General features: G+C 49.7%; 1 long non-coding RNA gene across 1 annotated transcript in view; it reads left to right on the top strand.

The window, feature by feature from the left end:
- Positions 1-11895: 11895 nt before the first annotated feature.
- LOC146049885 (uncharacterized) overlaps positions 11896-16600 on the top strand; it is a 46607-nt gene continuing 41902 nt past the window's right edge. Inside the window, exon 1 of the long non-coding RNA XR_014466225.1 lies at positions 11896-12288. This is a non-coding gene — a long non-coding RNA (uncharacterized LOC146049885). The remainder of the gene's footprint in view (positions 12289-16600) is intronic.

Here is a 16600-nt window from a genome sequence, read left to right as displayed (position 1 = left end):
TGATGCCTTTTTGAGCTCTGTAATAGAGCAGACTTTCCTTCATATCTAGGAGTGGTAATGAAAACATGTAGACAAGACCCTAACGTGTATATAGTGCATGTATGTATATATCTCGTGGGACTGCTGACAATTGTTCCCAATCTCCCGCTGACTCAGGCAACATGCTGAAAGATAAATGATGTTGGGACGGTGAGGAGGAAACGATGTGCAGTGTGTTTCCAGGAATTGTGACGCTCCCATCTTGGCCGAGGTGGGCAGGTCTCGTCCCTCACCCGTGATATGATCAGTTTGGTGACACAGAGATATCATTGTCTCAGAGATTTGAATGATTACATTTGTTGCAGAATTATCCTGCTGTGTTTTATTTAATTTGACTGTTTTTTCCCCCTTTAGAGTGAAATGTGTTATTTTGGTTTGTACATTGTCTTGCTGGGACTTTTGGCCTCCCCTCCCATTTATCTCATTTAATAATGACTTTTTCAGACATCGCTTCCAGGAGCAGAGCTTGCAAATGATCCAAGCGGAGCAGCCGATAATCTTCCCTGTGAAGCTGATCGTAGCCCCACATCGTCCGTGCCCATTCTGGCAGCGCGCACTGATAGCATACGGCGGATTGCTGGCACTATCGCTGCACTTTTGGACATTCCCGGAGAAGGTCCCATTTACCTGCAGAACACAACAAACGAGTCACGTAACTCATTCTGCCTCCACACAATCCCCCTGAAAGTGGAAAAACTGAAATCCCTCTAAGGCAGAATCCTGGGTTTTACATTCTGTGATTAATGCGTAAAGTTGAGTCTGGGATATAATGTTTTTGTTTGTTAATGTTTTGGTGCCAACATCCTCATTGCCAGACATCTGTGCCAGCGCAAGTGATGAAGTGGTCCCGTTACTATGCGGCGTAACAGAACCTCTGCAATAACCTGTATCTCACCTAATCTATAGTCTTCAGGCACGCAGGGCTGCCATCAGAAATTGTGGGGTCCGGGACTGTCAAAAAAGGGCAGAGCCCTCCTTCCCCTTCTTGAACTTCCTGTGTGTCTGGTGAGACCTCCGGTGTCCGCACTACTCTAACTGTACTTTGCTACAAGGGAAATGGGAACTTTGTTTATGACAAATTAAACTCCAGTCACATGCCTGCCTTTCTGTCATTTCCCCCAGAATGATGGCAGCCCCGCATCTTATTGTGGATGGGGTAGAACTGAAAGTACTCGCAGGAAGCCCAAATTCTGCCGACATAGGGGGCGATTCTCTAAGACAGAGATGCGGTAAAAACCCCGTTATCAGGGATTTTACCGCATTTCTGTATGCTCTAAGTGGCAGCGCTGCGGAGGAAATCGTCACCAAAAGCTGGTGATTCCCTGCAGAAGCCTATGGGCTTCTTACCGCAGCGCTGTTTGAGGGATCCATCACGGATCCCTCCCAGCATGCCCTGCGGCCGGCGCGTCACTCTGCGCATGCGCAGATGGACTCCCGGGTCACAGACCCGGAAGTCCAGTGCCGGCGCCGCATCGCAAGGGACAGCTCTTACAGCAAGAGCTGTCCCTTGCGTTAATAACCGCATATGTTCGAACATATGCCGTTATTAATAATGCGGTGGCCGGCGAAGGGGCGCGATAATGGACTGCGGATGTTACAACATCCCGCCCATAACCTGTTAAGTTTTGTGTTTTCCCCTGATGCAGAATATTATATACTAGGTGATTCATCGCGCCCTACGGGCGCTCTTCACACCGTCGTAAGGGGCTGCGCCCCCTTAATTTGTGAACGTTTGTATATGAGAAATATGGTTAGAATTGTATGAAAGATGCCCTGTATTGCAACTTAGGTGTCCGCGAATCGCGGGAGGGGGGGTCGCGGAGGGTGCCGCGAATTGCAGGAGGGGGGGTCGCGGGGGGTGCCGCGAATTGCAGGAGGGGGGGTTGTGGGGGGGTGGATGCTGCGAATCGCGGGAGGGGAGGGATTGCAGAGAATCGCGGGAGGGGGGTCGCGGGGTGGGTTGCCGCAAATCGCGGGAGGGGGGTTACGGGGGCGGGGGTTGTGGCGAATCATGGTAGGGGGGGTCGCGGGGGGAGTGCCGTGAATCACGGGAGGGGGGGTCACGGGGTGGGGTGCCGAGAATCGCGGGGGGGTGTGTGTGTGCCGTGAATCGCGGGAGTGGGGGTTGCGGGGGGGGGTGGGGGGGGTGTGACGCGAATCGCCACAAGAAAAAATCAACACAGAAAGGTCAACACATGTAAATGTTGACATAAGTGTGGCACTTCATTGGTGTCCATGTCGACACATGAGAATAATTATGAAAACATTCAAAAAATGAAAAAAAAAACTTCAAAAACTCATGTCAACCTTTTTCATTGTCGACCATAGCCATGTCAGTGTTTTCCATGTGCAATTTAATTCTGGAGCTGCCGCGAATCGTGGGGGGGTGCCGCGAATTGCGGGAGGGGGGGTCGCGGGGGTGGGTGCCGCGAATCGCGGGAGGGGGGGTTACGGGGCGGGGGTTGCGGCGAATCATGGGAGGGGGGGTCGCGGGGGTGTGCCATGAATCACGGGAGGGGGGGGTCACGGGGTGGGGTGCCGAGAATCGCGGGGGAGGTGTGTGTGTGTGTGTGCCGTGAATCGCGGGAGTGGGGGTTGTGGGGGGGGAAGGGCTGGGGGGGGGGATGTGACGCAAATCGCCACAAGAAAAAATCAACACAGAAAGGTCAACACATGTAAATGTTGACATAAGTGTGGCACTTCATTGGTGTCCATGTCGACACATGAGAATGAATATGAAAACATTCAAAAAATGAAAAAAAAAAACTTCAAAAACTCATGTCAACCTTTTTCATTGTCGACCATAGCCGTGCCAGTGTTTTGCATGTGCCATTTAATCCTGGGGCTGCCGCGAATCGCGGGGGGTGCCGCGATTTGCGGGAGGGGGGGGGTTGCGGGGGGTGGGTGCAGCGAATCGCGGGAGAGCGGGGTTAATGGGGGTTCCGGTGGGTGGTTGCCGTGAATTGCGGGAGGGGGGGGGGGTCGCGGAGGGGTGCCGGGGTGCCGCGAATCGCCGGAGGGGGGGTTGCGGGGGGTGTGACGCGAATCGCCACAAGAAAAAAATCAACACAGAAAGGTCAACACATGTAAATGTTGACATAAGTGTGCCACTTCACTGGTGTCCATGTCGACACATGACAATGAATATGAAAAAATTAAAAATAAATCTTCAAAAACTCATGTCAACCTTTTTCATTGTCGACCATAGCCATGTCAGTGTTTTGCATGTGCCATTTAATCCTGGGGCTGCTGCGAATTGCGGGGGGGGGGGGGTGCCGCGAATCGCGGGAGGGGGGTCGCAGGGGGGGTGACGCCAATCGTGCAAGGGGGGGTTCTTTTTGCCACGAATCGCGGGAGGGAGGTCGCGGGGGGGTGTTTTTTCTGCAAATCTGCACATTAAGAGGAAAGTCCAGGAACAGAGCGTTATAGACACAGACACCCACTTTGAGTGACAGATGTAGCCAAATATATAGGAGATAAGAAGCAGATTGGAAAAATAACTACATTATTGCTCTACAGAACAATCCCAGCCAACCTCCTAAATTGCTTTATAGTCAGCCATCTTGAAGTCAGCCATCTTGAATGATCCCCAGATTTAACTCTGTTGGATTTCTTTCTGTTGAGTTACATGAAGTAACGTGTTTATTGCCGTGAATATACAATATCGTTCTGCAACAAAACATTGCCACTGCTTGTGCTCAGCCAGATATGTTGGTCAATGTTCCTCCGGAATGGGAAAAGAGAATAGCCTTAACACTGAAACATAGTGGACAAACATATTATCCTCTAATACTCGAGAATTAGCAAAGATACATTAAAATTAAGAACATCATTGTTTTTCTTATGCAACTCTGCATCTGCTGATATGTCACAATATTCAGTATTTTAGTGTTACCTGCTTTGTGAAACCCTTCTGTTCTGCTCTGTCTTCCTCTGCTCCATGCTGCTGACCAGCTCTGTGTTAGTTGAAGACTGCAGGCTGACTGCTGCGCCTGGATGAGTCCATGCTGCCAGGCAGTTCTGTGTAACCTGACCATTGCTTATTGATTAAAGCACCTGAGTGAAACATGCTCACCCCTCATTGATTGAGGCACCTGTGGGAATCCAGTTCCTTGTGCTTCCTATAAAAGGCACTCTCTGGCAGACAGACTCTGCCAGAGTATAGGTTCACACCAGCTCCAGCATTCCAGTGCCTTGTCCATTACCTTGAGATTCCTGACTATCATATTTGACCTCGGCTTGTTTCCTGACCACTCTCCTGCTAAATCCTTCGGTACCTGACCTGTGTTATCCAGTGTCTGATCTCAGCTTGCCTAGTGACCATTCTTCAGCTTCATCCTAGGTACTGCGAACTCTGCTTTCCTGTGTATGACCCAGCCTGACCTTGGACTCCCTTTGCCTTATCCTTTGGTACCTGCTTTGTCCATTCTAATCTCGACCCGGCTAGCCGACCACGCTTCCATATTTCACCCTGGTTAGTACTTATACCAACTCACAAGGGAAACCTGACCAGGGGGCTGCGACCGTCGTGTTGGGCGCCGCAGAAGCCCATATCCCAATTGGTGGGGTCACTGGCAGAAAACCCCCAGCACGGTTAGACTCCGCACCCCTGTGTCAGGTCACGCCAATTCCCAAGTTAGGTAGAACAGTACTTCAGTTTGTGACATCCTCCCAATGAAAAAAATTGGAGCTGCAGCCAAGAGAGCTAACTTCAAGATGGCCGCCATACTGGTGACATACTTTAAAAGTTATCCCGCACTACCATATGGTGAAATATAATAGGGTCCAATTTGGTGGAGGTGCGGGATACTGGCCAACCTTGGATGTTTTTTAAAGCGGCAACCATTTACAAGGCAAAAACATTATACGCTTTGAAAACAAAAAAGACTTTGGCCGGCATCCTGCACCGCCGGAGAACTCAGTCCCTGCTACATTTCGCTGCATATGTGTAGACACTGGATCAATATTACTTACTCATTTCTTTTTTTTATAAAAGTGTTTTAATAAATATGGACCACTAAACATGGAACTCAAAGAGTGAATTGTTCCACCACTAAACAGTTGGTGTGCAATGCCGCCATGACCACACTCACACCCAGGCTTGCCTGTTGTACCCATCTGAGCGACTCACACCCAGGCTTGCCTGTTGTACCCATCTGAGCGCACTTCATCTTAGCATGCTCAAATTAAACATAGGGTGCATGTATCTCCTCAAGTACTGTAGCAATGTTACAGAGTGCTATTAATAAAGTCTTTCTTCCCTAAGAGCTGATTTTCCTCCTCATTCAGCGGGATCGGCTATTCCCGGAATTAGCTGTTCCTTCCTCAGCAAAGCTGGTGAAGCGGCTAAATGACAGACTGTCTATCTCTCTCACACGCCAAAGGCATCGCTCCAATGTTTAGACCCTTCACTGAGCCTTAATTACAGTAGCCTCCTTAAAGCTGGCCGCTCTCCAGAAAACCTCTCCAAAATTAAACTCATCTTGCGCCGGCTTCCCACACATAAACAACTCGCTGCTTAATGGAGCCAGTAACGGCGAGGACAGGCTGTTTAGAGGCCTCAGCAAGGTGTTTAGTTTAAGTCTTAGCTTTTCTTAGGAATGTCTTTTAAATCCGTACGCAGACTTTTCCACACCGGTTCGCCTCTAGATGCACCACCACCATAGAGGGGAAGATATTAGAAAGAGTGTAGTATGTTGGCGATGGCACATTTAGTAGGAGTACTAGGTGTCCTGTATGACGGTTCTGTGAAGGGTGCAGAAGAGGGCGAGGATTTATCCGGCGGACTTGATTTGTTCTGTACAGATCAGGGGCCTCGCGGTTCCTTGTGCTGGGAACAATATGCAGGTTTTAAATTTAACTTTGCTTTGGGCATTTTTGGCAACTGAGCGTAGCCTGTGTGTGTTAACCCTGCATTATCCTGTTAGAACACAAACCATGCCTGAAAAGCAACCAAAGACTCCTTATCTGTTGCACCAACTTTGTTTCTACCATTATTGATTATATTTGTAATAATTGCCATTATTATTGAGCTTTTGATGGCACACTAGCTGAGGTATCCAGCGTTGTTCAGGTTTGTTGTGCAATTAGCATTTCTTTATACCTCTGTTGTGTTAAGCGTTACATCTCGTCCAATAGAACACAGAGATGGCTGATTGGTGGCATCTGTGTTGATGGGGTTTCGCCTGTAGCCATAATCCCCAGACTTTGAACAGAAATCTTTTTTCAATGCCTTTTCTCTGTATATGTGGTATTTTGTAAATTTTTTTTGGTATTTTTGGAACTTTATAAAAATTATTTATTTTTGGAATTTTGTATTTTTTGGGGTATTTTTGAAACCAGGAACCCCAGCACTTATTTAGGCATCCCAGACCAATTGTCATGCGACTGTGAAATTCATCAAGTGGAAGGCCCAGAACACGCTTCCCCGCGTCAATGATCTGCTGGCATACACCAACTTGACATCGGACAGAGGTCCTGGCCACTCTATTAGGCATCCCAGACCATTTACCAACCGGCAAGTTTCCATCCAAATCCATCCAGCAGAGGGCCCTGAACATGCTCCCCAGGCCCCTGGTGCACTCGCATACACCTGTCTCCATGCTCCTGGTGTGCCCGGCATACACTGTTCTGTGGTCGGCTCCCGGTTCTAGGCACATTTTTTTTCTTAAAACCCATGTCCTCTACCTCCTCTCCCCTCGTATGTTATGCAACTTTGCATATCTTGCTTCCCTGACCCACTTTGTGTAGGGGCCAGATTTGTTGGGTTTACGATTGGGTCCGTAAATTTATTCTGGACCCAATCAAGCCACATCGCATTGGTTTCATCCAATTTGGTCCAACAGTGTCCGAATGCATACCGGGTGAACAGACACACACACACACACACACACCAGGTGTGGGCATTACTGACTGACACATAGTGGAGTCACAAGGGGGGTATCGGCCGAGGGGTGACACTAAATTGCCAGCTCCTGCTAAGTGATAGAAGCCGTGTGCTGCTCTGTAACATTACCTGCAGCATCTGGCTCCAGTCACTGTGTAGAAGGCGGCACTGGACCCACTGATCTCCGGGGCAGCAGGAATACTGGGAGGGGTCGGATCCCTCTGACAACATGCATCTGGAAAGAAACGCACAGCCTTTAATAGGGTAATGCCAACTAGCATTACCTACCGCACCAAAGCCCGGGACTTAAAAACAAAAAACCCACTCTATATGTGTGCAAGGATGCCAGCAGTGACCTTCTTCTGCCATGGCACACTCCCTATGGCAATCCCTATATCCCAGGCAAAGTTTATAAATGGGTATAAGATGGCATGGAAAGTGAGCATCTCATATTTCTCATCCTCAGGACCAGCACGGGCACTTGGCAGAGGTCCTCAGTGCCCAATAATGTATTCAATTAGGAAGCTACTTATTGTAGTGTGATGTGATTGTGGTAATTTGTACATAATCACTAATTATGTTTGCAGTGTACTAAAAAGTACATAACCTTTCATTTCATCCTCTGCATCTGCAGCCGCCTTGGGCAGGAGAACAGATGAGGGTGTTCTGCTGCCCAGTAAGATGCCCAGCGTTCAGCCAATGCTGATAGTTCCACGTCTGCCAACATTTCACTCTCCTCTCCTCGGCGCATTACAGCTTAATTGTGTAATATTTATATCCAATCGCAATAATGGGACTGCAACGTTTTATTCCATCTGACAAGTGTAACCCATTCATAGCCAAGTATAACGTATCCTGCCACAGAACGGTGCCGGGCATCGTAGTGACACAGGTGCGTCCTGGAGCTCGCCTTCAAGTTCCGGGATCTCGCAGCAAATCCGAATGGATTTAATCCCTCAGCTGAGGAATAATTTTACAAAAAATCATTGCAGATATTTTTTTTTCTATCTCATTTAAGTCATGAACAAGAATTAATAATGCATTCAGCGAAGTAAAATACTGTTGGATGATGAGATGGCCTGCGCACTGAGGGTTATACGGGGGGCTTGAAGCTGCGCTGTTCTGCAGACTGGTTGTCTCAGCGGCTAAACTACCATTGGTGCAGTGCACCTGGGCCCCTGAGGACTAAGGGGCCCACTGCTCCCCCTGTTACCCTCTTCCTCTCACCCATTGTTTTCCTTTGGCTCTCACACTATACCTCCCCCTGTCATCCTCTGCCTCTCCCTGCCACTATGCTTTCCCATGTCTCTTTCTGTCATCCTCTGCCTCTCCCTGTCACACTCTGCCCCTCCCTGTTACACTCTGCCTCCCCATGTCACACTCTACCTCCCCCTGCCTCTCCCTGTCATCCTCTGCCTCTCCCTGCCACACTCTACCTCCACCTGTCATCCTCTACCTCCCCCATCATCCTCTGCCCCTCCCTGTGACATTCTGCCCCCCCCCCCCCCCATGTCACACACTACCTTCCCCTGCCTCTCCCTGTCGAACTCTGCCCCCTCCCCCTTCTGCCTCTACCTGCCTCCCCTTTCCTCTTCATCACCCTCTGCCTCTACCTGTTACCCTATTCCCCCATGTCTCCCTGTCACCCTCTGCCTCTCCTTGTCATTCACTGCTGTGTTGCATATAGTAAACTTTGGTTAGAGTGGAGGAGGGGGCCAAAATTATATTTTTGCACTTGGGCCCACAACCCACAAGTTCCTCCACTGGGTTGTCTGACCTCACTAGGGAGCTGGAGATGTGTATAGTAACAGGATACAGAAGCCTCTAGGTGTAGTGTGAATGGAATAACCAATGGTGGGGGACTGGGAGTCACTGCCATGATTACAAAGTTGTGGTACTCATGGGGCGTCTATCCTGTCCCCCCCTCACTATTCTCCTTTTTAAGCCTGTGATAGCTCTGGTCTTGATGATTGCTGCCAGGTCCAGGGGCTGTGGCTGGCTGTGGGGTCCTGGGGTCTGCTGACCTGTGGGCGTGGATTATTAGGTAGACAGACAGTGTCTAGTTATACAGTCAATAGGTAGACCCCAAAAAAGTCGAAATGCAAAGGTTGACATGGGATAGGTTGATAGGGTCAACATGAAACCAGTAAACACATTAAGAGGTCGACACGAGTTTTGCATACTTTATAAAGTAGGAACAGGCCTGAAAAAATCACGAAACTTGCCGCACTTTTGACCTTGTCAACCTATTGCATGTTGACCATGTTCATGTTGACCTTTTGACCCTGTCGACCTTTTGCCGTGAACTTATTGACTGTCTATCTAGACACTGTAGATCTATAAACCAGAACCACTATCACATGGTGCGTTGGTGCAGGCCTAGCTTGTGGTGCCACTACCTGCTTATCCTACAGGGTCATGCGGCACTTTGGATAAGGTGTCAGGTGACCTCTCTGCCCAATGGATTCATTGTTTTACATAATGGGTGAGATGCCATATTCTGAGCTTTGGCCGTACTCCACATATGCACCAAGTCTGGAATGTGATTGATTGTGTGGCTTGGATGCAGCGGGCAGCACCATCATCAGATCAGATCCCTGCTGTGAAGGATCCAACGGATCTCCCCCAGGACTCCCAGACGCATGCGCCGTTAGGACGCTGGGGCCTTAACCCGGAAGTCCGATCATCGCAAAGGACGTCTCTTTGCTAAAATGTTCATACATATGGGGTTCTAGGCGCTGGTACTGTGCCCAGTCACATACTGCCACCCGATTTGCATCGGGATATGGCCGCTCAGCGCACATGTGTATTGCTGCTACAACATTACCAGGCTGAATCTGCAGTTTTAAAGCTCTTGTGTTGTGTAAGCTCCGCACAAAGTGCTGGAAAATCTATAAATCCTCAGCATAACACCTTGGAGAGCGTCCTCGGATCACCCCCTGATTCCTCAATGCCTCTGATTTGCTATTGTGCCTCATTCCTTGTGCGCTTATAATCGACACACAAATCACAGTGTCAAACAATATGGGATGATGCGCATAAATTAACCATTGAAAATTTCCCCGATGAAAATAAAGTTTCATTCATCGGAGACCAATTGTGGCGCTGCAGCGCACTTCTGCTCTCGCTGTCTCCGTATTAATGACGTTCCTCCTCCATGCAAAGCAGCCGTTCTGCATACTTATGCTTCCGCCGTGCTCCCAGCCAATGCACAAACCTCAGCTGTCCTCTAATGAATGCATTTGTTGGATGGTTTAACCCCCGGCAGTACGTCGCAGCCCTGGCCCGCCTAAAACACACAAACGAGCAACCTAGGGGCAGAGCCAGTTGCACTGGTCCCACAATAATGTATTATTAATTCCATGGCAGCATATTTAGTGGACAAAATAAACCAGCTGTCTTTTTATTGGCTCGTCACAATGTCATGACCAGTATGGTAATGAGGAGTTGTATGCAAATGAGCAGGCCAAGTGACAGAGCGGAGTAACGTTACATGTCATCAGTGTAACCTCATGGATATCAGACATGTGTATTGTGGGGATGCGGTGAAAATCCAGGCGGTTGAAATACCGACGCCGGAATCCCGACCACCACAATGCCGGCACTTTAAATAAAATAGTGTGCCGAGCGTAGCCAGGCACCGGGCACGCTGTATGGCGAGCGCAGCGATCCACGGCCCCCCCTTGTTGGCATTGCGGCGGTCAGGATTCCGGCATCAGTATTTTGACCGTCTGGATTCCGACCGCCGGGATTTCATACTGATTCCGTATTGTGCTACTTAATGCTTCATTGTGTAGCTGCGATGTTATCGGGGGCGCACACTGACTATGCCCATCTGTACTGTAAGAAACCAGTGACAGCAATCTAGGAATAAACCAAATAAATGTCTCTACATGTATCCATAGTATGGAAGTCACTGTAACTCCTGTCTCAGCTTTGGGCTGGATTAAGGTCTGTGGGGGCCCTGGACAACAAAATTGCAGGGCAGCCCCCACGGAGGCAGGTGGTACCTGGGCAGCAGGTAGCACTACTAGTTACCATCTGCCGCAGGGACCCCGCCACTGACTTCCCATCCGCTGCAGGGACCCCACCACTGACCAGTGGTGTATATAGAAATGGGGCACTCCCCAGCCACTAAAATTTCTGCACCCCACCTCGCCCCCTTACTCTACTCACCCCCTCACTGCTGCCTCTTCTTCCGCCGCGCTGACAATACCGGCTTCCTGGACCTGCTATCAGTCCCGGTACTCCTGCTCCTCTTGTTAGAATGTCCCACACAAAATGGCCACCGCCTTACAGCAGACAATTATTTAGGATGCAAGAGGAGGTCTCCGCCTCCTCTAGCATCCTTAATAACTGTTTGCTGTGAAGGGGGGCTGCCATTTTACAGATAACAGGAGGAGCAGCAGGAGCACCGGGACTCGGCAGAGATGCGGCGGCGGCCCAATTAACAATAGCTTCCGCAGACCCTGCGGCACCCAAAGTTACCTTGCGCCTCCAAGCAACCGTGGGGTCTGCGGAGCTACTGTTACGCCACTGCCGCCTGCCCCTGCCACCCCCTGATGTGTGGGGGCCCCAGGGTTACCGCCCCTGTCCCCTCGTGCTTAAACCGGCAATGACTTTTAATGGAGTACTTTGACTTATCTTTTTTTTCCTCTTTACTTCTCCCTTTTCACCCTTGTGTCCACATGAATGGATAGTTGTAAAAAAAAACCTGTTCGGGAATAACTCATGTCAACCTTTTCCATGTCGACCTAAGGTATGTTGACCTTTTTCACGTGTCAGCCTATTGACTGTCGAACATTTATTGTCGATCTGCCGACTGCTTCCCGAGTGGTGACCAGCAGAACAGTTCTGAGACACCAAACGCTGAGAATGTAAAAGTTGTGATGTCTGGCGAGACATCATGGGCCGCCGATTGATGATAGGTTACCAAATCCGACGCACGTATCAGCCAGAATACTGGACTGCGATTTAGCATCTGATGAACTGACGCATAAATATTTCTCGCGTGTTGTGTTCATTTCACTGATCATATAATCCCAGTGAGCGCCATTTTTGTGATTCTGTTCATAAATTGATTGAAGACCCTTTTCTTATGCCGGCAAAGCGATCGATAGCTGCTGAGAAGGTACAGTTGCAAGCACGCCGCCTTCCGTGACTCCATATTAGCACAGCGTTCTGCAGCGCCACACAATGAGGCATCCTGTGTACAGATGCGCCCAACAGGCAGATGCTTTTATAGAACGTCGCAGGTGTTGATCTAACAAGCTTTTCCGCCCTGGCGATAGACCGGAGCAGCACTGGTGGTTCCATCCGGACACGGATTCCTGCCTCTAATCTGACAGCAACACTACCGCTAAGTAAGCCTTTCTTCAGTCTTGTCCTTCGGGTATTGTATCAGCCGAGCAATGGATTGTTCCCAATTAGCTGGCGTCTGGAGCTGTCTGTTTCTCCCAGGGTGGATAGGCCCAGGCACTTCATATACTCACATCAAGGATCAACACTTGTATCGCTTGGTCTGTGAAGGTTGGCCTAGAAACACGCATCCCCTAGAGCAGGTGATCTCAAACTCGGTCCTCAAGACCCCACACAGTTCACGTTTTCCAGGTCACCCAGCAGGTGCATTCATTAATCACTGACACATTTTAAAAGATACACAGATGGAGCTAATTATTTCACCTGTGATTCTGTGCGGAGACCTGCAAAACATGTGCTGTGTGGGCCCGAGGACCGAGTTTGAGAACCTGGTGTAGTGAGCTCTACCTCACTGTACTGTGTAAGACAGGAAAACTAATTGATTGTCTGTTCACAGATGATAAATTCCTTTATAAGTGAATTCACAAACATAAATTGCAATTGCCGCACAAAATTATGCTGCTGATGGGTGTTTTATTGAAGATGGGATGTTGCCCATAGCAACCAGATTCTGGGCCAGATGCACTAAGCATCAAAAGTGAAAAAATGGAGAGTGATAAACAACCAACCAATCAGCTCCTGCCTGACATTTTTCAAACCCAGTCTGTGACATGGAAGTTAGAAGCTGATTGGTTGGTTATTTATCACTCTCCATTTTATCACTTTTGAAGCTTAGTGCATCTGGCCCTCTATTATCTTCCAGAAGGTGCTAAATAAATAAGTAGAATCTGATTGGTTGCTATGGGCAACATCTCATATTCAAGCACAGCAATTCCCAGACTTGCACAGGGTGGGATTTCACTCAGCCCCCATACACTAGGGCGACTTGTCCTAAGGTAGGGCGACTTGTCCTTAGGACAAGTCGCCCCCGACTTCCCCCTGAGCTTCCCCGGCTGCTCCCCGGGGGAGCTTGATTAGATTGGCACTTGATGTGCCATTTTTTACATGTGATAAATCGTCTCGATTTATCACATGTAAAAAACCCGGGGAGCAGGGGGGGGGGGGGGGGCTACAGAGGTGGGAGCAGGGGGGCTGGGGACGCTGCGGGGGACACATCTGTGTCCCCCGCTACTGGGGACGCTGCGGGGGACAGCGTCTGTGCGAGGCGGTAGAGGGAGCAGGGGGGGCTGGGGACGCTGCTGGTGACACGTCTGTGTCCCCCGCTGCTGGGGACACGTCTGTGTCCCCCGCTGCTAGGGACGCTGCGGGGGACAGCGTTGAGGCGGTAGAGGGAGCAGGGGGGCTGGGGACGCTGCGGGGGACACAGGCGGCATAGAGCCGGGCAGGGGGAGCCGGCCGGGAGCTGTCAGTAATGAATAAAAAAAAAAGCCCATACAATGAATGGGCAGCCTGTGATTGGCTGCTGAGCGCTCTCTCAGCCAATTGCTGACTGGCTGAGAGAGCGCTCAGCCAATCACAGGCCGCCCATTCATTGTATGGGCTTTTTTTTTTTATTCATTACTGACAGCTCCCGGCCGGCTCCCCCTGCCCGGCTCTATGCCGCCTGTGTCCCCCGCAGCGTCCCCAGCCCCCCTGCTCCCTCCACCGCCGCGCCGCCCCACTAGGTCCCAAGTCGGGTGGTCGGACGTGCAGCAGGTCCGACCACCCGACGCAGATCCGATGCGCACGGGACCGCGCATCAGATCTGAGGGGACATCAAAACTAGCAGATTTTGGTCCGATTTCGGCCAGATCCGACTGATCTGGCTGAAATCTGACCAAAATCGGCTAGTGTATGGGGGCCTTAAGCCGTAACCAGGAGCAACTGCGCGGAAGAGAGGCTGATGTTTTGCAAAACCTTGTCACACCTTAGGCCGGTGCGCCATTCACCTCTTCCTCTCCGGCCTACAGAAAACACTGTGTACTTCTCGATGTATCTCCTTTGAAGACGGAAAATGGGCTAACAATCTAAGGAGCCAAAATCGCTTTGATATTTTTCTTCAAACGCTTCTGTCCCACTGATCCCTAATGCCAGCACTGTCTGCGGGGACGCGTGCATCTTATCTCGCTGCGGGGTGATGCAACAACATGTTTTCCTCTGCAGTCCGGCTTTTATCAGTAAAATGCTTTTTATGGAACTGTGACAAATTTTTAACCCTGCGCATACCCTCCGCCATGACAACAGAGACTACTAATTACATGCAGATACACGGGAGGGGGTCTGCTGGAGACTAGACCCCGTTATAGATGTCGTTCCTGCGATTTGCAAGTTGGGGAACAAGGAATCCCATGGTGTTGATGGGATAATTATATCTCTAGTGAGACATTGGACGTGGCTTTGTTGCCTTTTGATCTGCACAGGCTTGTCCCCCCCGGCGCTCTCCTCTCCAATCCTCGGAGGCCGTTACATCTGTCGCGACGACACTTCTCATCCTGAAAAGGAACCAAAAGAAAATATGCTGATATGTAAATGATTTATCGGTCTCGTTTACTTGCTGTTCTAAACACACAACACACATTTATCTGTTGTTTGTTTGCTCATAAAATCATTGGCAAGCTGCTCTGCACACTACCATATTCCTGCCAAAGTTCATCCCCTCATCAGAAATCACTGACCAATTAGTGACACCTTCCAGCCTAGGAGGAGATGCAGGGGACTATGGCTCTGAGCTGGATGTGTTTCTGTGCTCCCTTTCCGTATGGCCTAGACAGCCTGCTTACTAATCTTATTGTAATACGAGGACATACCTGTGTATACTAGAAATCTGTACGTCTGTATGTGGAAGCCCATCATAACCGGTGATCTCATATCCGCCGCTGTCGTCACTTGCACCTGGGCTTACAGCAGCCCAAAGCTCTTACACCTTGTCTGCTGCCAGCATTGTCCATATCTCCACTGGGTCTTCCCCCTTGCCACTCTGTGCATGCTTTTATGTGTCGGCTCTCCGCCGTGTCTCATCTCGGTTTGCTCTTTCTCAGTGGGTTACCCTTACCCCTTGTACTTCCCAATATATTTAAGATGCAGTTAAATGTATTTACAGTATAAAGGGAAACAGCGTTACCTCTGTATATGACTGGATAAGGAATCACTAGCTTCGTGAGAGCTGCTGTGTCCCTTCTACTGGGCTTACCATCATCTTGTTACGTGGCGGGTGTGAGACGCCGCCCTGACCCCCGGTACACTTGCCTGCCTACACCAGGCCAGCTCCGTTAATTTGGACCCCTGCTATGGAGTGTTGAGTCCTGACACCACAGCGGACACCAGCGGCACAGTGCAGGCTTCAGTATTCATTTATCTGACTGGCAAGGAACACATAGGGCTTTAGGGGCCCATTTATCAAGTAATTTTTGCGGCTAAATCCCCGAAAATACCCGTTTTCGGGGGTTAACCGCAAATATTAAGTATCCCCCTAATGTATCACCGTGGACCGCAGCAGGAATCTCCGATCCCTGCTGCGATCCCCCCCTGCAGCATCCCCCATAGGTTTCTATAGGGGATCCAAAGCTGCCCGATGTATTAACATCGGGCAGCCCGGCTTCGCATCCCTGGGCTATCACCATTCTGGTATGGCGATAGCCCATTATAGCCCATGGCTACATATCGCACTGCCCGAGCGGCAGTGCGGTCAGCACGTTACCGTGCATGCGCAGACCCCCCCGGTTCCGGCTCCGGGCATCACATGGACGGGCTTTTTAGGAGCCCTGTCCCTGCCAGATGATAAATTCCGGCGGTATTGCAGGGTACCGCAATGCGATGTCCGGCGATGTCACCGTGCCGGCATCGTGTTCTAATGATAAATGCGCCCCTTATTCCAGATCACTCCTTCTGTCAAATTCCTTCTTAGATGGACAAAACCATGTGCACTGCAGGTGGGGTAGATGTTAAGCTGTGTACACGTGGGCGCAATAAGGGCTGAAATCGCTGGAAATATTGCCAGTGATGAGAGTGTGCCCCAGCGATAAATCGCCGGGTGCGCGCTCCCATTTTCAGCCCCACTCTAATCGCTGGTCGCAGAACCGCCGGCAGAGGTTCCCTTTCATCAGCGACTATCTCTGCTCACTGATGAAAAGGAGAAACTGAGCAATATATCTACCCCGTGTGCAGTGCACACGGTTTTGTCCATCTAAGAAGGAATTTGCCTGGTGGACTGACATTTTTGTGCACAGGGCACACTATATTGGAAACAAAGTCATTTTTAGATACTGAGACATTGTATTTTATTTACATCATTGTTAAGTTATATATTTCTTTTTTGCATGTAATATATTGATATATGTATTGTCATTTTATAAACTGATAGATGACAACTATATATAC

This window comes from Crinia signifera, chromosome 12 (assembly GCF_055691185.1).
Source record: "Crinia signifera chromosome 12, ASM5569118v1, whole genome shotgun sequence".
NCBI lineage: Eukaryota > Metazoa > Chordata > Amphibia > Anura > Myobatrachidae > Crinia > Crinia signifera.
This window is presented reverse-complemented; position numbering and strand designations above follow the sequence as displayed.